Here is a 26,209-nt window from a genome sequence, read left to right on the forward strand (position 1 = left end):
TCACCAAAAACTTGAACAACCCAATCAAAAAATTGGGGTATAGAACTAAACTGAGATTTCACAACTGAGGAATCTCAAATGGCTGAGAAGCACCTAAAGAAATGGCCAAACTCCTTATTGATCAGAGAAGTACAAATCAAAACTACTCTAAAATTCCCCCTACAACAATCAGAATGTCTACGATCAAAACCACAGGTGACAAGACATGATGGAGAGAATGTGGAGAAAGAGGAACACCCCTACATTGTTGTTGGAATTGCAAACTGGTACAACTACTCTGGAAATCAATCTGGTGGTTCCTCAGAAAATTGGGAATAGAACTACCTGAAGACCCATTTACACCCTCCTAGAAATGTATGCAAAAGATGCCTTATGGCACCACAGGAAAACCTGTTTCCTCTGTTTATAGTGCCCTTGTTTGTGATAGGCAGAAGCTGGAAACAACCCAGATGTCCCATGACAGAAGAATGGATACAGAAAAAGTGGTTCATTTACACAATGGAATACTACTCAGCTATTAAGAATGAGGACATTTTGAGTTTTGCAGGCAAATGGATGGAACTAAAAAATATCATCCTGAGTGAGGTAACTCAGACCCAAAAGACATGCATCATATATTCTAACTAATAAGTGGATGTTAGTTCCCCTCAAAAGTTGAGTACTCAAGATCCAGTCTACAGAACTCAAAAAGTTCAACAAGCTGAAGTGCCCAAGTGAGGATGACTCAGTCCCACTTGGGAGGGAGATCAAAGCAATTACAAGTGGGGAGGGAGGGACGGACTAGGGAGGGAAGTGGATGGAGGATTTTGGGGAGGGAGTGGATGGGAAAAGGGAGCCTGATCTGATATTGGTTTAGTGGAATTTAATAGAGATTGAATTTATCATATTTCATGAGGTTCTAGAAATCTGATGTTTGTTTAATAAACTGAACATGGGCTTTGCACTAGATGGCTAATGGGGTATGGGCGTTTCCAGCTTACTTTAGTACTACTCCACAAAATTCTATCTCCTACTATTTATTGTGTATTTTATATAATACAATGTTACTTTCATTTCATAAGTAAGCTCTATGAACAAGGGGCTCATTATGTGTTATCATCTCAGCCAGCCAAGCAGCTCATAACAGGCCCACAAATTCTTCCCACTAGCTGGCCAGCCACATAAGTCACAGACACCCAGCACCTGCACTCCTTATCTCCTTATTGTGACATGGTCCTTCCTGCCTGTATCTCCCTTATCCCCCTTTGTGAGCTCTGCCTGCAAGAGTCCTCTCATATGCATGGGGGACCTCATAATGGAGACTGAGTATCAGGAATCCATAGTTCTTTTTTTCCATTGCTATGTTTATCATTAAGCACCATTACACATGGTGTTTTTAATGTTGTTTCTGAGCATAGAGATACTTATGTTTCCAAGCCAGAACCTCACTGACTTCACTATCACTCCATTTAAGCAGTGTGACTTTCAAGGCACTCTTACCATTTTACATTTGAGAGAAGAAAGGTGACTTTATGGATTCAAACAAGATTACTATATAAGTACATCCGATGACCTATATTTTTTCCTGTAGGCACCCCAACATAAAAGTAAACTTAGGTGTTTGGAAAAAGGGCCCATAGCTTCACATGTAGAATCTTGATACTGGCTTCCAGGTATTCCATGAGAGAGATGATAAAGCCTGTAAACAAAAATACCACATGCTGGTAAAGGCTGTCCGACCAGCACCAGCTGCAGCTATTACCCCTGACTCCTGGCTTTCTAAGGCTTGGAGAGCACCAGGCCCCTGCTACAGAAGACTTTCCCTATCCCTGGGAAGCCAAGAGGATCGTGTCCTAGGTGCTATCAGGAGGAACATTGACTTCTTGATTGCCCTCAAGTCATGCACAACGGAGGGACATTGCTTCCAGGTAACCCTGCATCTGATCTCCTAGTCTTGACTAGAGATGACTGAAGGGGTCAGAGCTCACTTGACAGGACCATACCTATCACTAGCAGGTAGTCCCAGTTAGCTATCATGGTATCTGAGAGAACCATCTCCTTCCATTTGGACACCTGGGCCACTTACTCAGTCCTGATGGAGTTTTGGGGATCCACATCACCTTCAAGTTTTCCTATCTTCAGGGTAGGAGGACAAACTTAATTTCTTCATTAGATCCCACCACTTAGTTGCAATTTTAGGGGTGTACCCTTCACCCAATCCTTTTCGGTATTTCTTACATGTCCTGTCCCATTATTGGGAAGGGATCCTTTATCTAAGTTGGGAGCCTCTATTTCCTTTGTTCCTCCCATTCGCCTAAACCCAAGCTCAACAGCAATTCCTCTGCTACTCTTCTACCCAGTCATCCTATTAACACTAGCCTGTTGTTTCCTTTACCAGCTTCTCAGGTTCACCTCCAGAACCCCTCTGTTGCTAAACATAATTCTCATGTTGCTGTTTAGTTACTGAACTCTACCAGGTATATCACCCAAGTTCAATACTCTCTCTCTCTCTCTCTCTTCTCTCTCTCTCTCTCTCTCTCTCTCTCTCTCTCTCTCTCTCTCTCTCTCTCTCTCTCTCTCTCTCTCTCTCTCTCTCTTTCTCTCTCTCTCTCCAAAGCTTCAGGGGACATAAAGCCTATCATTTTTGACTTCTTAAGGAAAAAACTCCTTTGTCCCACTTCTTCCTCTTTTAACATCCCTATATTAGCAGTTAAGAAACCTAATGGAGCCTATCGGCTGATTCAAGATCTCAGAAGCATTAATTCTGCAGTGGTCCCACTCCACCATGCTGTAGCTAACATTTATACACTTCTTTCAACTATCCCTTCAGGGACTTTTTATTTCTTATTCCTAGATCTCAAGGACACACTTTTTTCGATCCTTCTTGATGTCCAGTCACAGAACATATTTGCCATTACCTGCACAGATCCTGACACTCACTTTTCTACCCAACTAACTTGGACTGTTCTACCTCAGGGATTCTGAGACAGCCCTATTTGGCAAGACCCAGGCTTCTGACTTACTTTCTTTATATCTTCCTAAATCTAAGATTGTACTTAATTTAAATGATGTCCTTCTCTGTAGCCCCTCTCTAGAGATTAGCCTAGCTGACACCTCTGTTCTTCTAAATTTCCTTTCTATTTGAGTCTACAGGGTCTCACATTCTAAAGTCCTAATGTCCACTCCTCAGGTCACCTATTTTGAAATAATATCTACCTCAACTCACAAGGGTATTACCTTAGATAGAAAGAATGTGATTCAGTCTCTAACTGTTCATTCTACAAAAGAAGAGATTTTATCATTCCTAGGTATGGCTAGCTTTTAAGTTCCTTGGTTCTTTTCTTTTCCCTCCTTTCTCACTCCTTATATGAAACAGTTTTAGACCCCACCCATGATGCTCTTCTCCAACCTGTTAACAAGTACTTTCAGAGGCTCCAACAGGCCCTCCTTAAGGCCCCAGCCTTACATCTCCCTGACCTGACTTGTACTTTTTCCATATATGTAACTTAAAAAGAGGGATTTGCCCTTGGGGACTTAGATCACCAATTAGGACCTTCTTTAGAACCTGTATCATACTTGTCAAAAAAGATCTAGTCAGACAATGGTGGCATACACCTTTAATTCCATCACTCCAGAAGCAGGCAGATTTCTGAGTTCAAGGCCAGCCTGGTCTACAGAGTGAGTTCTAGGACAGCTAGGGCTACACAGAGAAACCCTGTCTTAAAAAAAAAAAGAAAGAAAAAGAAAAAGAAAATAGTGGATCTAACCATCTAGGGATGGACATCTTGTATTTGTACCTTAGCAGTGATGGAAATCCTTGTTCATGCGTCAAAAACTAAACTTGGGGTCACCTTTAGCTGACCTCTCTTCGCATAACCTGTCACAGCTCCTAACTTACAAAAGCTTACAGACTGTACCTCCATCCAGAGTTCTTTCTCTTTAGGTAGCAGTAATAGAAGACTCTACACTCACCTTCCAGTCATTCCTGCCTCTTAATTTTTTCAATCTTCTTCCTAGACCTAATACTAACCACTCCCTACCTCACACCTGCACTGAAATTTTAGAAGAACTATTACTTAATCCTTCACACATACAGGAGAGCACATTACCTCAAGCCATTTATACCTGGTATACAGATGGAAGCTTATTTCTATATGAAGGGGCCAGAAAAGCTGGCTATGCTATAGTTTAAGACACTGATGTTGTGGAGACACAGGCCCTTCCTACTCACACCACTAGTCAACCTGCTGAACTAATAGCTCTTACCCATGCCTTTCAACTGACACAGGGGCATTCTTCAACATCTACACAGATTCCAAATATGCTTTTCATATCCTCTTTTCCCACTCTGCTATCTGTAAGGAGCACAGGTTACTTACCACAAAAGGAGGATCAGTAACTAATGCAAACCTCATTATAGTCATGCTAAAGGCCTCCAATCTCTCCAGAGCTATTGGCATTGTTCACTGCAGATCTCACCAGAGCAATGACTCTACCCAGTCCAAGGGAAACAACATAGTAGATGAGTCAGCTAGAGTTGTGGTGCTTAAGGGCCTGGACTCATCTCACCCTCCTCAGGACATCCTTACACTGCAACCCACATCCGTACCTTCAACCACTGTCACTAGCCAAACTCTGTCCGCTCTTCACCAGCTCTTACATCCTAAAATCTGAGTGTTGTCTTCCTTTGTCAATACCCATCTACAGCCTACTCCTGAGGAGTAAGTTTCTTAAATTTTATCACTGCTTCTGGCCAAATTTGTCAGATGTTAGACTCCAACTCGAGGTATTGTAGCACTCCTTTTCCTACTCATCAGGCTAGAGGTTCCCTTCCTGGAACTGACTGGCAACTTGACTTTAACCACATGACAACTGTCACATGTGCCAAGTACAGATCTTGAGCTATAAGCTCTTCCCAAGTGACCGCTTCTCATTTCTGCCTTTGAACACATGTATGGACATCAGGTCCTAACTCCTCGTCTTTCACCTAAATGTTTTCCCCTTCAAGTCTACCTATTCACCCCATTACTTTGTCACCTCTGTTCTCTCCTATGGAACTTTGCTGACCACCATCTATTGCAGCCACACACTGTCTCCTGTCCACTGCCTGTCAACATTGGAGACCAAGTCCTTCTATCTCCTCCAGATCATCAGTCCTCACCCCTCTTTCCCAAATGGCAGTACCCTTTTAAGGTAATTCTCATGACCCCTACAGCTGTTAAATTCAAGGGACTCACTTGGTCCACCTGTCTCACCTTTCATCTCTCCACCTAAAAATGATCCTTCTTCTTACATGTTGTCCCTAACAGGACCATGCTCAGTTAAGCTCCAGATGATTTTGAGACCCTGCAATTTGTCCCAATCCCAGAAAATGAAACTTGACTCTGGCAGCCAAGCTCAACCTTGCTGGATTAGACATGAGTTTCTTCTCTTCTCCTTCTGTTCATTTCCACCCAGGACAATCCTTACATCTGGAGATTTGAGCTTCAAGAAACTTCCACAGAAAACAGTCTTTCCAAATAGTGTCAGGAAATTGCTCCATAGCTGGATGCCAGGAACTGATCCAAATTGCTATCATCCCTGTATCTGTCATTCCATCTGAATATTATGATCTCTCTACTTGGCTTTGGCTTTGACCAGACAAAATATTATTGTAGAGAAAGGCCAGGCAAATATGAGGCTTACCCATAATAAACTTGTAAGATGCATATGCTAGGATCATGTGCCAATCATTTCTTCTATCAACACAAGACACTCTTCTTCTATATACAAGAAACATGAGATGCTCTAGAGTGTAATAGAACCATAACCCTTGATATACCACATTTGCAACAATGCCCTGCAGTACAGAACACAAGAATTTTGTGTGGTGCTCAGGTATATCATTGCCTATCTGCCAGCTGGTCAGGAGTTTGCACATTGATACTCCTTTTCCATGAACTTGGAGTAATCCAGGGAAACAAAGCCCCACCAATCCCAGTTGTAGATATAATAGCTGCCCAACAAAAGAGAGCAGTTCATGTCATACCACTCTCAGTCACCACAGACATAGCCAGGGGTGTTGTTACTAGATTGAGGAATAACTTCCATGACCCAATATATCACATCCACTTCCCAGTGTTAAAGCAATCTTCAAAATTGACTGAAACTGTGCTTACTATCCAGAAAGAGACCGATTCTTTGGCAGCTGTGGTACTTCAGAACTGATTGGGGCTAGATGTCCTGATGCTAAAAAAGGTGGTCATTGACTGTTACTCTAAGCAGAATGCTGTTTTACATCAACCAATCTGGGATAGTGAGAAATAATATCTGGGAGCTACAGTCAGAAATAAAGAGTTTCAGGTAAGTTGAGACCTCCAATGCTGGTATTTTTGAAAACCTTGTATCAAAGTGGATACTCTCGTCTGTAGTGCCTTTTCTAGTCATCCTACTGGTGTTATTATTTTCTCCCTCCCTCATTAATCTTGTTTCTACATTCTTTCAATAACAAATCCAAAAAAATTGCTAATCAAAATATTAATCAGTTCCTGTTACAGCATTATCAACCACTGCTCACAGAAGAGCCACTGTCTACGGAGGAACCTGATGTGACAATTTACTAAGTGGACCCTGATGATGAAAGTAAGATACACTCCTAAATTGATGACAGCCCTAGACAACAGGAAACAGCTTAAAAGACAGGTTGCCCTCAATCCCTTTTTACCATAGGCTTTCCCCTCTCACTTTTTTCTTCTCTTTATCATAATAAGAAGGGAGGTACATTGGTATCAGACCTCAAAACCTATGACATCACAGGCAACAATATGACTCATACACCTGTTGCCAAGGCAACAACCACCATATCCCCAGAATCCACTTGCCTCACTTCCCACCTTTCCCTGTAGCTATGTTACCATCTATATATAAAGGAAGGCCCCTATAATCTTATTCTTTCTTCTGCCCTTCTCTTTCTTCTGCCACCTTGCCCTTTCTCTCTCAATAAACCTCATGTGGAATTGTTTGGCTTGGTGTTTTCTTACTGGACCTGCATGATGATCACAGCATTGTTGATTTAAGCACTCCCTCCTTGTCTCTGATGTAGATTTTATATGTGGTTGGTAGCTGGAGGCTCTATCACCCAGAGTTATGAATTCCTGCTTAGGATGACAAGATTACCAAGTTGCAGTGTTCAAACTTAGATTCGTCTGAATCCAGAGCTCATGTCCTAAATCTGAACAGAAAAGAAAGCTCAGATAAATTAAAATGATGCAAATGGGAGTACAACCCTGCTCTAGTCTCAGGGAACAACTCTCCTCCCCATCTTATCTAAGTCCTTTCTGCAGACAGATGTTACAGACACACTTCATCTATTGTTGGATAAACAAAGACAGCTCAAGTGGGAGACAATGAATTCAGAGTCAACCCATTATACTTATCTGTACCCATTCTGCCAAACATCCTGAGAAGTAGTGCCTAGTTATTCCTAAAACTTACTCAATTATTTTCTGTTTCCCTTGTCTCATGTAAATCTGGAAGTCATACAAGCCATTGGAGAAGAAAAGTATGAACAAGTCCTTTACATATCACTTACCATAGGGTCAGACAAGAGAGGGTTATTGCATTCTCCAAAAACTAGGACTATTGCATTTTATTCTGAAGCAACACAACAGGAAATTTGGATTTTTGAGTAGCCCTCCTTGGATTATACATGTCCCTGTGCTGTGGGAGGGCCAAGGTGAGGAAATTATGTTCTTTGATGAGCCTTGCTTATCATCCTGGACCTGGTCTTGTGACTGACACCAGGAACTTACTGCCATATTTTTCTTTTTCTCTCTTTCCTTTGGAGACATACTAGGATTTGGACACATAGTCTTATACATCCTAGATAAGTTCTGTACAAATACATCTGAGCAACAGCTCCCCTCTTTATTGTCTCATCTCTACATGGGAACTTTCTCTCCTGTGCTCTAAGATGAGTTCACAATAGCACTCAGCAAAAATGTCACTCAGTAAAGAAATCTATTATATACTGCTACAACATTTGCTTCTAATGGGCTTGCAGAGAAATGAGGAGGGGACAACAACCAATCAAAAACAAATAAGCAAAACCTATATGTATACTGGTGTTCAGTTAGTAAATTATTACCTTACAGGCATAAGGATGTAAGTTCAGTCCCCTAGGGTTTATTTTTAAAAATCAGGAATTAGTGGTGAATGCTCATAAGGGCAGATTTCTAGGGCTTACTTTCAGGCAAATGAGACACCCTGTCTCAAAATATTTAAGAAGGAAAATACCTGAGAAACTATAGTGAGCTTTTCCTCTGCCCTGCCTACTTCCATGCACCAGCACATAGGCATGAATCCATAGTTAATGGCACTTAAACTAAAATGCTTGTAACCCTACCAAATAGTGTTTGTGATTCATTCCAGTCCAGCCAGAATACATATTAGCTTATGTTTCATCTGGAAAATAATTAATTCAGAAAGTATTCATGTACTTTATTGACTGATATAATATTTTAAAGATTTATTCATTTACTATATATGCATATATGACTGAACACCAGAAAAGAACATATGATCTCATTACAGCTGCTTGTGAACCATTATGTGTTTGCTGGAAATTGAACTCAGGACCTCTAGAAGAACAGTGATATTAGCCTCTGATCCATCTCTCCATCCCAATTGTTATTGTTTATTGTGAAATGTCTTCTAAAGTATCATGTGTTTGAACTCTTGGACCTTAGCTTGTGGTGCTCTTTGGAAAGATCGAGGTGATCCCTCATGGGAGCAAGTGCTCACTGGGGTAAATCGTGAGTTTTTGCAGCTCACCTCTTTTAACCTCTGTTCCTTAACTGTGGATGTAATGTGAGCTTCTGTCATGTTGTCATCATGTCTTCTTTACAATGATGAATTAGATCATCCTAGAACTGCAGAGACAAAATAAGCATCTTCTCCCATAAGTTCTTTTGTCAGTTAACTTTATCACAGCTGAAGAAGTAACTAAGCCAAAAACAAAGTTGATGTCACTTCAACTGCAATGTTAGGGTCAATGTACACATTAGGATCAATCTTGCTTTCTTATATCAGGGCTCAAAGTTTTTGCTAATGGCCAGTGGTACCTAGGTAAGGAGGTATAAATCACAGGTCTATGTGATGTGTGCTGTTTCCTGTTGCAGAAATACTGGTTACAAATATAACCTTACACTAATTTGGCACAATTTACATAAGTCATCTAATTGTAAAATTAAATATTTAATACAAAGTGAATGTACTCATCTTTTTCTAGTATCTTAATAACTATCACAACCTTTTAAAATTAGATAATTAAAATTTATATTTCAAATTAAATCCAGCATGCTAATATTCAAGTTTATGTGTATGTATAGAACATACTTATTTAAATGTAATTTATACATATATATTGAGAGAGTCTATCAACTCTTGCTTAGATATTAGAGTCACACCCTGAAGGTAGAATTTTTTTTTTTCGTTCATCTGTACATTGAAATACAGCCATCTGAAAGTCTTCAGGTTCCAGAAAAAAAAATGGTTCAAAAAACATTCACACTGATTTTTGTAAGTGTGTAAGAACTTAAAATTTTGAGTACTGCTACTCTATTCTTAAAATTTATCCACAATATCAATTGATCTTTCATTTTCTTCCATGATAAATTTTTTATCCATTACACAGAATTGAGAAATCCATTTATCAGGTTGTCATCTAATTGTTTCAGTAATTATTAAATGACAAATCCTTCTCAAAAGAGAACACCGATAAGCTAACATATTTGTGGGATAAAAGAGTTGCATAATAAAGATACTTGAGCTAAGACTATACTACCAGGCAGGGAAACTGAAGTAGAATGCACGGTGACTTCTTGATTAATCAAGTTCTTCTTGGTCAGGGAGAGAGGCTGTGCTGCACCTGCTCGGCAGGGTGGTTGGTCTTCTGCTGAGTCTCTGGAGATGCAGTCACTTGCATGTATACATCTACACTAGCAATGCAGTCTTAGTGTTTCCAAGTGTGGGAAAAGCCATCTTAATTGAAAGGGCACTCTGCTCCTGGCCTCTAAATTGGATTTGTTTAAACAGATTCCCTCTCATTTTTTCTTAACATGGACTAAGTTAACTCTTATATTATGTGTAGTTTTCCCATCATGCAGGTCAAACCTCATTGGGTTTTGGTTTGGGAGTTAGTGTGCACATGTATGTGTGAATACATCTATCCTAGTGCATGTATGCAGGGTCCAGAAAAGGATATCAAGTATTCTGCTCTATCATTCTCTGACTTACTCTCTTGAGACTGTTTCTTATTGTTGCATGAGATAGCTGGCAGTCAGCAAGGTCAGTGATCCTTCTGTCACTTCCCTACACAGATTTGGGCATAAAAATGCATGTGACCACATCTGGCAGTTTACATGAGTACATATACTTATACTTAAATCTTAGTGCTGGTGCAGCACATTTTCTTGCTTTTTGTACATCATGGAGCCATGTGAGCCCTATATGTGGACCTTCATCCATTCTCACAAACATACAACACTCACATAGATTCAATGTCTGAAATAGTAGCACATCACAGAAGCAGCTACTTTACAGGAAGGCTGAGGGAGGTCCATGAGAGTATGCAATCATCTCCATGTCCACTGAAGGCTGACCCACAGTCAGCAAAGATGCTTAGAATATCAAGGTAGTATGTGTACACTAGTCTGCTTTGTCCTTATTCCTTCTAGATACTCAGGTTCTCAGTCTGTTATAGAAGGCTGAGCCTATGTCATTGCAGCTTGTCATAAAAGAAGAAAAGTGACACACAAAAGTCAAAACTGCTTCTAGGGAAAAATTACTAAACAGGTATCTCCCCAACTTCACACAGATCTTCACACTGCCCCTTCCACATATTTGTCTTCACACCACAGAAGACTGTCCCATCGTACTTTAAAAATCAACTTAATCTATTGTCTCACACATGCCTGATAGCCTAAATTATATTCAAATAATTTAAGGAATGAGGAATGCTGGATTCTCTGATAATTCCAGTCCAGTTCAAAGGGCCCCTTCTTTTAAAAATTGTGTTGTAAAATGGTGCTGGTTCAACTGGAGGTCAGCATGCAGAAGAATGCGAATTGATCCATCCTTGTCTCCTTGTACTAAGCTCAAATCCAAATGGATCAAGGACCTCCACATAAAGCCAGACACTCTGAAGCTAATAGAAAAAAAACTGGGGAAGACCCTTGAGGACATCGGTACAGGGAGAAAGTTTCTGAACAGAACACCAATAGCGTATGCTCAAAGAGCAAGAATTGACAAATGGGACCTCATAAAATTACAAAGTTTCTGTAAGGCAAAGGACACCATCAAGAGGACAAATCGGCAACCAACAAATTGGGAAAAGATCTTCACCAATCCTACATCAGATAGAGGGCTAATATCCAATATATATAAAGAACTCAAGAAGTTAGACTCCAGAAAACCAAACAACCCTATTAAAAATGGGGTACAGAGTTAAACAAAGAATTCTCACCTGAAGAACTTCGGATGGCGGAGAAGCATCTTAAAAAATGCTCAACTTCATTAGTCATTAGGGAAATGCAAATCAAAACAACCCTAAGATTTCATCTTACACCAGTCAGAATGGCTAAGATTAAAAATTCAGGAGACAGCAGGTGTTGGAGAGGGTGTGGAGAAAGAGGAACACTCCTCCACTGCTGGTGGGGTTGCAAATTGGTACAACCACTCTGGAAATTAGTCTGTCGGTTCCTCCGAAAACTGGGCACCTTACTCCCAGAAGATCCTGCTATACCACTCCTGGGCATATACCCAGAAGACTCCCCACCATGTAATAAGGATACATGTTCTACTATGTTCATAGCAGCCCTATTTGTAATTGCCAGATGCTGGAAAGAACCCAGGTATCCCTCAACAGAAGAGTGGATGCAAAAAATGTGGTATATCTACACAATGGAGTACTATTCAGCCATTAGAAACAATGAATTCATGAAATTCTTAGGCAAATGGATGGAGCTAGAGAATGTCATACTGAGTGAGGTAACCCAGACTCAAAAGGTGAATCATGGTATGCACTCACTAATAAGTGGATATTAACCTAGAAAACTGGAATACCCAAAACATAATCCACACATCAAATGAGGTACAAGAAGAATGGAGGAGTGGCCCCTGGTTCTGGAAAGACTCAGTGAAACAGTATTCAGCAAAACCAGAACGGGGAAGTGGGAAGGGGTGGGTGGGAGCACAGGGGAAGAGAAGGGGGCTTGCGGGACTTTCAGGGAGTGGGGGGGCTAGAAGAGGGGAAATCATTTGAAATGTAAATAAATTATATCGAATAATAATAATAAAAAAATTGTGTTGTAGTTTAAAATGTGTGTGTGTGTGCACGCGCGCGCGCGCGCACGTGCTTATATTTGTAAATGAGTACAATGCCTCTAGAAACCATAGGTATTGGATCTACTGGAGCTAGAGTGGCAAGTTGTGACTTTGGATGATGAAAACTGAATTGAACTCAGTTCTGTGAGTTCTTAACTGATGAGCATCCTCTTTTTCTGTGGGGAATTCTCCTCTGTAATCCTTTGAAGAAAAAAATTCGCTACTATCTTCATTTATTGGCTATACCACAGTTTCTGATACAATCTCCAGCTACAGAGTATAATGATGCTTTTCAAGGCAAGTTGGGGGTGCCTAATGCATTTTGTGGTCCCATTTGGCATCTTTTTGTGTTTCAAAACAGCATAGAAAATATCTGTGTACTCTCAGACAGAGGGAATGTTTTTCTCATATGTGAACCACTTTAACTGAGCATTGACATGAAACATATCAACTCTACACACTCCATATTTCGCTTGTGGTGTTGATGCATTTATATTATTACACTGTACCCATCATCTTTGCATTATCCCTCTTTGCTTGAATTCTCACTGAGGCAACAAAAATCAAGTCTTCCTTAAGAGCAATTGTGCCTTGTGGTTTTGATATTGCAATTCTCTCCTTAGCACTGGCTGCTATTGTGATATTAAGGTAAATAATTTTAGTGAAGATGAGTTTCTTCTTGGCTTCTTTTCTTTTATAAAAGGGAGGGAAAGTCTTTATTTTCAGGAGCCCTATCCAGGGCTGAAGCTTTACAGTTGACTACAGACCTAGTAGACACCTGGGATTTCAGATTTTGGCCTAGAGTTCTTTACTTTAAGCATCCGTATGATTCTCAGGCTCTTCTATATCTCCTCTGTTTGCTGCAAGGCCAGTGAGCTAATTGTCTTTAATGAGCTTGCCTAAGTAATTCTGCACATAATCCAAGTACAGATTATCTGTCCCATTGAGCTTTCAGTTTATGCAAAAAACGTTGACATCTTAGGCTTATTTCTTATTTTCTATACAATGCTCTAATTAAAGAAACTGAGAATAGTCATCCTCTTTTTACTTGAACTATGTAGATGCCACATACTGCCTTTAATAATAGTAATGTTTTTCACCACTTTAGCTCTGGTCGAACTCATCAAGTGCATGAATCCACTTATGGTTTAAAAGGAGCTTGAAAAAGTTAGGGAATAGCCAATGTTCCACAAACATTTGATATTTTCCTTTTAGAAATGCAAATACTTAACCTAATACTAATCTATTGGGTTAGAAGTTCTACAAGCAGAGTTCTCCACATTGTGCCTTAACAAACACTATGGGGCATTTTAGGGCATGCTCATTTATTGTAACTGTGCTTTACAGGTCATGTGAGGTCAGCATCTTCATTACTCTTTCTTTTCAAGGGAGGGAGCTAAGGTTACTAGGGATTTAGTTATCTGTCAGAACCAAAGATTATTTTAAACTTCAAAGCAGAGCCAAAATATAGAAAACAACAGCTTAAAGATGAAACACAAATTCCATGTATATAAAGCTCAGTAGAGCGGTGGAGATCTTTTGGTTTGTAAAGTTCTTGGTGTGCATAATTAGGATCTGAGTCCAGGAACCAGGACACAAGAGAAAAGGTGCTTATGGGAGTATACATTTGTAATCTAAGCATTTGACAACTAGAGACAAGTGGATTCCTGGTGTCTGCTGGTCAGCTAGCAGAACCAAATGAAAGGGATCCAGACTACCGAGACGAACTGTCTCCAAAAATGCCTGGAGGAAGAACACTTAAATTTGAAGTCTGTCTTCCACATGCAGGCACACATATGTGCATGCACATCAGTATAAAAATATACAATTATACACAAACACATACACACACACACACACACACACACACACACACACATCCATAAAGAGAAGGCAATTAAAATTAAGTCTCTCAGACACTATACTTAATATAATTCAGTAAATTTAAAGAAGCAAAAAACATATGTTAAAATTAAAATATCAACTCTGTTTTCTTCTAGTCTAGTAAGCAAGTCTTCAGAACCTAATGAACTTAATTGGTATTATTAGGTTCTGAAGACTTTCTTCATGCTCAGAACTTCCTGGGATGTTGGGAGCCATAATGGGACAAACTAATAATTTCAGGATCATCCAGAAATGGCTGGCTTCAGATTATTATATAATCTGTGACAGATGAGCCCTCATTCAGCAAGGCTGTGTGGGACTAATTTTAGGAAAGGTTAATATGCTTTTCCTGTTATTATTAAACATATATGATAATCAATAAATAATAACACACCCCTTTGGAGCAGAACTCTGCAGATCCACGAGGATGTACTGTCTTACAGTGATGCTATGTAGACAAATTGATGACTTAATTTTAATGATGATCCTATAAGAATTCCTAAAATTATATCTGTGATTATTAAACTCTTTTATAATGGGACTGCTACTAGGTCATTTTCTGATAGTCAAAACTGCAGTGAGAAGTCTCCCAAGTGTCACAAGCTAATTGCTCTTAGAAAGCAATCAGACTTTCTCCTACTCAGAGCACAGCCCAAAAGGTTGCAAAACAATTAACCAAAGGTCATATAAAGGGAACTAATGACTTATTATGGGTTCTAGGACAGAAGATGAAATATTGACTGTATGTATACAAAACTTCACTTATAACTTAGTTATGGTTTTAAAGTTTCTATGAACCTGTGAAGAAGACAAGTGATAGATGATTATTCCTAATGGATATGCATGTAAACATTCTCTGTTGTAAACTTCTATTTCAATTTATGACTTGCTATTATGTGTGAACTTGTGATGGACTTTGTAACATGGGATCATATATTTTGAAAGATATTTAAGGTCTGAGGACAAAGAGAATTGTTAGACTAGAAGAATTTAGGTGAGAGGAACAGAGCTAAAAGAACTAAACTGAGGAAGTTTTCAGTCAGAAGAGAACAAGATTAGAAGGAGAACGCAGAGTGGAATAACTTAGAAACTATAGGTAACATAAAATAACTAAGAGAACAATGTGCAGGAGGCAGAGGGAAAAAGAGAAAAAAGAAGATGTTGCAGAGGGCAGAAGGAGCAGGCAGCCTTCTCCTTACCATGGGACCTGTTCTGCCTCATGGTAAGGACAAGGCAGGCTTGGTCTTATTAAAAGAAACAAAGCTTTTTTTCTAACACAGATGGATTTAATTCATTTAGAATTAAAAGCTTGGAAGCTTTTTCTTTCTCAATATAGTAAATATTGTAGTCCATTTTTTTTTTATCCCGAATAAGTGAATTCTTTCTGCAACAGTGTTTGGTCTTTTGCTCCATATGTATATGTAAGTATGGATGTGTGTGTAAGGATGTAATTGTGAGAATGTATGCATGTGTGTGTGTGTGTGTTTGTGTGTGTGAGTATAAAATTTTGAGAATACATGTAAGCTGAGCCCAAATGAATTTGCATGGAAATATGTATCATTGAAGCTGCAAATGAAATTATGTGAGATTATGCATATTCACTTATGTAAAAGTTTTTCCTTCTTCTCCTGCTTCAATAGAAGTTTGTTTCTCCTAACTTCCCCATAGACTGACAAGTAAGAGGCATTTGGACAATAGGGAAAAGGCTCTAGCAACTAATCCTTTACTTAATCTTCTGCTGTTTTAGCATAAGGTGTTAAGTGCCTGAGGCTGCAGTCTCTGGCTTCAGAGGAACACAGAAGGCAGGTCAGCTACATTAGCCATAGTAACTTAGATAAGTAAACTTTTTATTATACAGCAACCATAAATTTTCCATAAGACAAAGTCTTACCCCCTCTGACACTCTTTCCCCCTCCACTGCCTCAAGAACCAAGAAGAAAGAAACAACTCTCCTGGAATTGGCTCCCAGCACTGGGAAACATGGAGTAAATTAACAACAAGGTTAATTTCATAACTGAATTTAGAATAATTAATTTTAAGCAGATAGTACCAGTCCTTTTATATCAGTTATCTGTCCTTTCATAGAAAGTTTTCATATAAATAGTGATATTGAAGACTGCATGTTAGCTCCTTGTCCATGCAGTGTGTGTAAATGCCTCCTGAGTAATTGTGGGAAAGCATTAGCTTCCTGAAGAGGCTAGACCCCACACAGTGAAGTGCCGTGAAATACCACAGCTAACTCTCACATTAAGAAAGAAAAGCAGCTTCTGGCTATTATAAATAAGGTTGCTATAAATATAATGGAGCATGTGTCTTTGTTGCATGCCAGGGAATCCTTTGGGTATATGCCCAGGAGAGGTATAGTGGGGTTCAGGGAGGGGGGGGATCTGGGAAAGGGGAAATCATTTGGAATGAAAACAAAAATATAGAAAATAAAAATATAAAAAAGAAAAGAAAACTGGAAGACCAAAAACATAATACACACACAAAAAGAAAGAAAGAAAGAAAGAAAGAAAGAAAGAAAGAAAGAAAGAAAGAAAGAAAGAAAGAAAGAAAGAAAGAAAAAGGAACAAAGAAAGAAAGGAAGAAAGAAAGAAAAGCAGATGGGCATCAGTCAGGAAGTTTTAAGTTTATGTATAAAGCCATAATTCTAGAGATAAGCCTGCTGAGAGGTTGTATCAAGAACCAGATGTTCACAAGAACACTTGTTCCTTCCCTTTTCAGCAGGGTTCCTTTAGACTTAAGGGTATCCCAGATCAGCAAAGACAGCCACGGGGGCACCTCAAGGAGAATACTGAGCTTCAGAAGTCTATGTTTGTTGATTTAAAGCTGTATTAATGTGAAGATAAGACTCCATTTCCAGGTACGTCCTACCACCTCAAGAAAGGTAGTCAGATCAGGTAATGTGGAGGAATGAAGGCTGAGTATCAGAAGGCAACTTTGTCTACAGGTGCCATGGCTGATGTCAATGATGTGCTAAGGTAGTGCAAGTTACATTTTTATCCAGTGGCACAGCTGGAAAACAACCTACTTCATGCCAGAAATTTATGTTTGCATTAGTGGTACCTTTTGACAGCCTAAGTGTACAGAGTTCTTCATTTATTTCGGTTTTAAAAAGGTTGTATTAGTTCTTTGGGAAGTTTCCTGAAAAAAATTCACATGTTTATTCACTCTTTGAAAATTTAATACACTGTGTCTTGATTAAATTCACCTCTTCCTTCTCTTCCAATTACATCCAGCTCCATTCCTTATGCCTAATCCCACTTTCTACTTCTTTAACTTTTCTTATTCTTTTTAGACAATACTATCTCACAGGTTTGATCTCATTTTATGCCTAGTACCAGGCTACACGAAGAGACTTAAATATATAATCTCTTCCTCTTCTGTATATCCAGAACCATTAAGAGATTAAAACATTGATCCTATATAACACAGCCTTCATTCTTATTTTAGAATGTGTATATCTACACACTTCTGTGCACTCTGAAAATAAAAGCAGGTGTTATATGTTCTGATCTATCACTTTCTTACTTAGTCCCTTGGGACTGGTCCACTCAGTGTAACTTGAGATAGCATTGGTGCTAGCAAGCCACAGTGATCCTCCTACCTCATGACAGCTCTGGGTACATATGTAGGCTCAGGGTCAAACCTAGCTTTCTGTTTATTTGTTTGTTTTTTAATGAGAGATCGAGGGATGCATTCATAGACATAGCCCTTCATGCTTGTATACTGAGTATTCTTAGCCACTGCTCAATCTTCACAGTCTTTACCTTAATACCTTTAACATAGAATAATAAGACTATATAGAACAACACAGTATGAAAGGCATTTGCTGGGACTTTTGTTGCATGGACATAGTGTTTTATTCATGACTAATGCCTGCCTTGGGCTTCCAGAGTTCTAAAATTAAACAAACATCCATCATGTCTGGTGATTGCCTGGATTTTAAAGATATTTCTCTCATTTGTTTTCTCACACTTGGTAGTGTACACTATATTTTTTTAATTTTGTAGTTAAACATTATTTAAAGACCAAAGAGGAGGGTTAAATAATACTAAGTGTTTTGTAAAAAAGACTAAGGGATTATATTATTTTATGTTTATTTAATATTACATATAATATATGTTTGTATATAGGCATATATATTAATTAAAGCTATGCTACTTTGAATAAATACTCACAAACAAAATCTATTATCTAAATCAAAAATTATTGAATTTAGGAAAACTAATAAGTTGTTGGTCAGGGGAGTCCAGGAGGCCCCAAGCAACCTAGGCTAGGACTGCAGTCCTGGGAAGCTGAGTAGGAGCAAAGGTGAAGCAGTGCTGTGTCCACATCTCCCCACAAAGCGTCTCATACCAGAATTTCCCAGGAGGCTTGAGTTTCTACTTTGATTTGGCTGAGCATTATATTCTGGAATCTTGGTGAGACCTGATTCATCTTAATCATCAGAGAGCATGCTTTCCTAAGTGCTAGTGCCTTCAGGCTGAGGCATCACCCATCGGCGTGTGCATAGATGGCATTTACAGGGGGAGCAGAGTTTGCAACCAGCTGCTACTTCGGCACAGGCCAGCTTTAATTATTTTTTTTAAAGTTTTTTTGTTTGTTTGTTTTTTGTTTTTCTTTTTTATTAGATATATTCTTTACTGACATTTGAAATGCTTTCTCCTTTCCTGGTTCCCCCTCCCCTCAAAATCCCACAAGCCATCTCTGCTTCCCTAATCAACTCTCCCCTGCTTCCCTGTCCTGCTATTCTTCTACACCACACACTACAGCATCAAGTCTTTCCAGGACCGAGGGCCTCTCCTCACTTTGGTGTCTAACAAGATGGGCCTCTGCTGCCAATGTGTCTGGAGCCAGAGATAACTCCATTTGTACTCTTTGCTTGATGGTTTTGTCCCTGGGAGTTCCGGGAACACTGAAAACCCAGCATTCTCTAACTTTTGAAATCTCAATGTCTTCGATGAAAGAAACCTATTAGGCATCAATAAGAGTTGGAATGATCTGCTCATAATCTTATCAGAGTGTCCATGTGCTTTAGCGCTGGTTAAAGAGTATATGCTATGCAGAAATGCATGTCCAGGGAACAGATACCCAAAGGAAAGCACTTTGAACTTTAGAAGGTTGTCTTCTGAGCTGGAATTATCAGTCCATAGAAAATGTCTTGCAAGCTTCCTTGTTTCTTCATGGACACAACTCTACAAGTTCTTTTTTACCCACAGGGATCTTGTCCCTGTTCTCTACATCCTTCAGACAACAGTTTTCATGTTGTCATATAAACAATTAGCACATCTCCACCCTTTTAGAAAAAGTGGCCTGTGTCTAATGCAAGCTGGTCTTTCACAGATTGAGTAGAGTTCAGGAAGATGTGAGTGACAAATCAGCTAAATATATGCATGATTCAAGCAGAAGGAGGTACCAGTCACAAATGTCTGTCTGAAATCTGAACCCTGCAATGGGCTTCTTGGAGTGCCCTTGCAAAAGACAAATTAAGCAAACCATCACAGAGATAATGTATGGACCAGATTTGAAAAGGGAAATCTGGAAGGTGACTGGAAGGTAAAGAAATTTTAGACCCCAGGACTCACACCAGTTAACTAAGCTTCTTGGTCTGTGTGCTTTCTTTGTGAACACAATTAAAAGAGGGTGGCAGTGCTGATGTCATCAAAGATTTTAGGTAACTTGGAAGTTCCCAAGTAGGAGAGAAATGGAATGGATAACAGAAACAATTTTTGTAACTTTTGATGGATGTGTAACAGCAGGCAGGAAAGTCAGGTGGTTTATTTGTCCTGCCTCACTGCAGACCTAAATACTAATCTCAGGAGATGTCTCATAGGGTATGCACTGTACTCTAGCCTAATTACATGGGGGTCTTTTCTGGAACAAACAGAGTGGAACGGAAGAGAATTCTGCAGCTTTTCACCTAATTTACAAATGCATCCTACCAAGACACACAAAGCAAATCACTCTGGTTCAACCCTCTGCTTAGAGTTAGAATTTTAATCTTTGTATTTATCTCCCATGTTCATGTCATAATTTACAGATACTTTAGATCCACAAGGTATCTAAAATTTGTTGCCAAATCTGTCCTTGAGGTAGCTTCACTGATTAGTTAGTGGCCAGAGGCTTAGCTTGTTAAAAAATTATGAGGTATTGCTAGGCAGCTGCATATTTCTGTGAAATGTTTTTAAAATACCAGTTTGACATATTCTCCTTGAGCATTTCAGAGTTTAGATAGTATTTGCAATACAAAGGTACTAATATGTATAGTTGAAAATTTCCTAATTTTATATTTAGCAGTGTATATATTAAACATGTTTAATATTATTTCAGAGTAGGTCTGATAACATTTCATGATTCACATAAGACCAGAAAAAAAAAAGAGAAACATTTAAAAGAAATTAGTAATAAAGGAGAAATAGACCATAATGTCACAATCAATTATACTTAGAAATTAAACTTAAATTTGACTAGTAGTGCTAATGGGGCTTGGTCATTGTCAGTGCTGTTGAGGGTTAATGGGCTAGGGTGACAGCAGTCTTACCAATCAACCTGTATCTCTAAGAACCTTAACAATTCCACAATTCTTTATCTAAACACCCTAATATCAATCCAATGTGTAAAGGCTTTGTTTTTCATAGATGTAGAAGAGTGTGGTGCTTGCCATGAAATGAAAAGCAAACTCTTGAAACTTAAGGGAACTAAAAGGTCAAACAAGGTTTAGAGTCCTTTGTCAGCTGTTCCCCAAACACAGATAGGACTCATTGAAATGTTTGCTGAGGACTAGAAAGGCTGAAAGAAGGGTATTTAGAGGTGAGGAAAATGAAAACATAGATGTATTTTTTAAACATGGAAACAAAATAACTCAAAACTGCAACTCTGTCTGAAAACAACTAGTTCTGATGAAAAACTCTAGAGAAAATAAGTGATCTGGCATTCATTTTCACCCCTAAAGTCAACATAAAAATTTAAAATTGCTTCCTTGGCAGAAAGAGTGCTTATTTCTCACTCCAAACTCAACATCAATGCAAGCACAAATCTATAAACATTGAGATACTTCGATATTGAGAAAAAAGATAGAAGAGCCTTTTAAAACTATTTTCATAATGAAAAATTGCCATGGACCAGTCTCAGTTTGGAAAACGGTTCTGAAGTTGTGTCTGGGAACAGCAAAAGAAATGAATCCAAGTCAAATGATAGGGTGCAAGCTGACAGCCTGTGTTCTGCTGGGCAAAGCTTTCTCTGGAGATCATCAAACAGTTCAACTCTACAGATCAAAGCTCAAAGTCTTTTATTTACTTATCAATTCAATTGTCAGTCCCAATCTTCCATTTGATTATTCTACCAGTCAGCAATTTTGCCATTAGCTCCTTGACTCCTAGGAAAAGACAACAAGCTCACTTTTCTTAACATTGCAAATGCACTGAGAGATCTGCCTGCTTTTGTAAGCATAGAAAATAAACTCCCTGGATGAGATCTGACTCTGAGATCACCACGCTGACCACATCTGGACCTAATTTCCCTTTGTCCCAGGCTAACTTTGAATTCAGGAATATGCTGGCATTTATATTTGCCATTTGTATTTGTATTTATGATGGTGATTGCTAATTGTCAACTTGACAAAATCTAGAATCTGCTGATAGTTGAACATCTGAACATATCTGTAGAGGACTATCTTGATGGTCCTAATATATAAAGGAATATCTGCCTACTGTGGGTGGCAGCATTCCCTGGTTAGGATCCAGAAGAAAGTGGGGAGAGCAGCATCATGGCATTCATTAATCCTTCTGATAATGGATGCTATGTGACCAGCCACCTCAAATTCCCATAGTTGTGAATTCTCTGCTGAGAAAGATAATAACCATGAACCATAACAAAATTCTCACTTATATTGCTTTTATTGGCAGAATTTTACCACAGCATAATGGACAAAACAAAATAAGATAATTAATGAAACAGTATTACTGATAATTACATTGTTGTCACCATGTTTTCTCTTTTTATAGACGATGCAAGGGATTTTGTCTTAAAATCGTTGAAATTGCTAGAAAAGGTGAAACACACTGATATTCTGAATTTATTTGGGATAGAGCTACATTGGAATCAGGGCCTAGATGTGATCTCATTATTTCTGAATGGACACAGGACAGTGACTAAGCCCCTACAGTTTGTTTTCAGTAAGATGGAAGAAATATGCAAAAGTTAGCATTAACACATCCCATTTTTATTCACTGGAAGAGGAAAATATTTCTTAACCCATATCCTGTCTTCTTGATTGTACTGCCTCCAGTTGTACCCAGTGTCACTAAACATCAGGCGATAGCTTGTCACACAGTCACAGCTCCCATATCTTCCCTGGGTGGCCACTGTTGTAATCTCCACTCTGTTTAGCAGGTCAATCTGGAGCCACTGTTGGGCACTGGAATTTGCTGGGGACCAACCACCAGTTCCTGGTACAGAATGAAAGAAAGACTTGTAATAATGCCTTAGAAAGTCACTGTTTCCTATGTCAGAGATTCCTGAAAGTTCAGAGTTAAGGCACAGTCCGTGCCTCTGTACATAAACTCCTAGTACTTTCAAAGCTAATTTTCTATCTTGTATTCCAGGGCCACATGCTCATGGAAAGCACTGTGATTATGATACTACCTCCTTCCTTCCTTCTTCCATTCTTCTCTTGCTTGCTCTTTTTTTTTTCTCTTTTCAAATCAGTATTATGAACCTACTAGGGGACATATACTTCACTGTGGATATGAAGCTGAAAAGAAGACATTCATTGAGCCTTCCATGGACTTAATTTTTTCATTTAATATTTATTCTCCATGTGGAGAATTTTGGATGCAAGGTAGAGAAATGTTCAAAGAAAGCATGTGCAGAACTTTCACAGGAGAAAGACAGAAGTAACTATACTGGCACAGTGGATGTGCTCAGAAATGACTTTCAAAGACAGAGAGAATAAAGCTGAATCCTGAAGCCAGGATAGCCTGCAAAGGTAGGGTCAGCTAGAAACATGAGAAGCAGACAGTTGTCCAACCACACAAGCATAGGAAACAGAAGAGGTAATTGTGTATGAACAAGCACATTTCATGAAAAAGCCTGGCAAAGGTCATGTGTAATCTACTACACTAAGACTCACAAGGACTTTGTAATAGCTACTTGACTCCTAGATAATTATTGAAATTTGAATTTTGTCAATAACAAATATTCATTCTCTCACAATTGGAAACCTCAAGGTTTTTGTTACCATGTGAAGTAAGAAAAAGTAATTCAAAATATACTATTATTGACTGTTGAATTTTCAAGTCCTCTGTAACCTGGGGTGAGGGGTATTCCAGAGTGGTTGATGAACATCAACTATTTTGCTGGTTCTTTTGCTCAGAACAGGAGGGGAGAGTACTACTAATTATAATAATTAATAGAGTCACTTTTTTTCTTAAACTTGAATGCTTGTAGTGGTTATTCCTGGTTGTCAACTTTACTATATCTGGAATGAACTATAATCAAGAATTGGAAATCTCACCTTTTATCCCAATCTGGGGGCTCAGAGATACAAGTTTCTGACCTTGATCTTGACATGGAGATATTGAAGCATAGTGGCTATGAATTCCAGAAGTTTAAGACAAGGAGACCTCCAAGTGGTGGCACACACCTTTAATCTGCACCAAATCCTCTGTGAGAGACCCACAGCCTTTAATCTGTGACACACTGTCTGCTGGAGACCTACAGCCTTTAATCTGGGCCACACCTTCTGGTGGAGACCTATATAAGGACATTGGAAGAAGGAAGACTGACTCACTCTTCCTTGCCTGCTTGCCTCGTGCTACTGAGCAACTGCTAAATCCTTGGACTTCCATCCACAGCTGCTGCTGGCCATTGTTGGGGAGTTTGACTACAGGCTGCAAGTCATAGACAAATACCCTAACTATATAGAGACTGCCCATATGTTCTGTGACTCTAGAGAACTCCGACTAATACAATGCTGTTTCCTATAATGTTCTTATTTGCCTTCCAACAAGTGGAAGAGTGTTTACCCAGTGAAGAGAGACTTCAGCTGGGTAGCCGAAAGATTGTCTATATTCTGGTTGCCACTACACATTCATTCAGACCCATGCTTAGCTCATAGACTTAATGTATTGTGGTTCCAAGTGCACAGTCCCTCACTTTATATGACTAAATATATTGATACTGGAGCTGGAGGAAGAAAGGCAGAAATCTTACTGATCATGAGACATGTAGGACATGGGGACTGTCTTTGGGTATCAGCTAGTCTCTTATATTCTTATTTGATAAGCTTGTTTTTCTTTCCATCAACTAAATAAGATTTAAAACAGAGATGAAAGATCCATGATTAACATCTCTCTGAAATATATTCTCCTTAGTGGCCAGCATGCCACAAGCAAGTTTGTTACTGTGGTATACTGATTCTACATTCTTTTTATAATAAGAGATCTATACTCTGTGTGTGTGTGTGTGTGTATGTGTGTGTGTGTATGTGTGTGTGTGTGTGTGTGTATGTGTGTGTGTGTGTGTGGAAGGGTGATTGATTTCTTTTTTTTGTTGTATTTTATATTCCCATAGTAATATAGCTATGGCCACAAGATTAAGCTCTAAAGAAAAAAAGCTGTAAGTAGACTTTGATTACTTCCTTGACTCTAGTATCCTCCGTCTTATGAAAGATACTATAAACAAGACATAGATAATGTAGGAATGATTCCTGGGAAGAAGGCTGGGTGTCTGAACCAATATGAGCTCCCAAGCACTTATAAGACTGAATCAATCAACAGCAGGGACAAAACTTAAGACATTTTTTGATCCAATTATTTTATACTAGAATATTTTTTTTTTGCTTTTTAAATTTTTAATATTGAATATATTCTTCATTTACATATCTTTTTTCTTTAATTTTTTTATTCGATATAATTAATTTACATTTCAAATGATTTCCCCTTTTCTAGCCCCCCACTCCCCAAAAGTCCCATAAGCCCCCTTCTCTTCCCCTGTCCTCCCACCCACCCCTTCCCACTTCCTGTTCTGGTTTTGCCGAATACTGCTTTACTGAGTCTTTCCAGAACCTCCTTTCTTCTTGTACATCATTTGATGTGTGGATTATGTTTTGGGTATTCCAGTTTTCTAGGTTAATATCCACTTATTAGTGAGTGCATACCATGATTCACCTTTTGAGTCTGGGTTACCTCACTTAGTATGATGTTCTCTAGCTCCATCCATTTGCCTAAGAATTTCATGAATTCATTGTTTCTACTGGCTGAATAGTACTCCATTGTGTAGATATACCACATTTTTTGCATCCATTCTTCTGTTGAAGGATACCTGGGTTCTTTCCAGCATCTGGCAATTATAAATAGGGCTGCTATGAACATAGTAGAGCATGTATCCTTATTACATGGTGGGGAATCCTCTGGGTATATGCCCAGGAGTAGTATAGCAGGATCTTCTGGAAGTGAGGTGCCCAGTTTTCGGAGGAACCACCAGACTGATTTCCAGAGTGGTTGTACCAATTTGCAACCCCACCAGCAGTGGAGGAGTGTTCCTCTTTCTCCACACCCTCTCCAACACCTGCTGTCTCCTGAATTTTTAATCTTAGCCATTCTGACTGCTGTAAGAAGAAATCTCAGGGTTGTTTTGATTTGCATTTCCCTAAAGACTAATGAAGTTGAGCATTTTTTAAGATGTTTCTCTGCCATCCGAAGTTCTTCAGGTGAGAATTCTTTATTTAACTCTGTACCCCATTTTTTAATAGGGTTGTTCGGTTTTCTGGAGTCTAACTTCTTGAGTTCTTTATATATATTGGATATTAGCCCTCTATCTGATGTAGGATTGGTGAAGATCTTTTCCCAATTTGTTGGTTGCCGATTTGTCCTCTTGATGGTGTCCTTTGCCTTACAGAAACTTTGTAATTTTATGAGGTCCCATTTGTCAATTCTTGCTCTTAGAGCATACGCTATTGGTGTTTTGTTCAGAAACTTTC

General features: G+C 39.0%; 1 pseudogene; it reads right to left on the minus strand.

Moving 5' to 3' along the window:
* The window catches only part of LOC127697734 (contactin-associated protein like 5-1-like), a 508,343-nt pseudogene that overhangs the window by 228,605 nt on the left and 253,529 nt on the right, over positions 1–26,209 (minus strand).

This window comes from Apodemus sylvaticus, chromosome 12 (assembly GCF_947179515.1).
Source record: "Apodemus sylvaticus chromosome 12, mApoSyl1.1, whole genome shotgun sequence".
NCBI classification, from domain to species: domain Eukaryota; kingdom Metazoa; phylum Chordata; class Mammalia; order Rodentia; family Muridae; genus Apodemus; species Apodemus sylvaticus.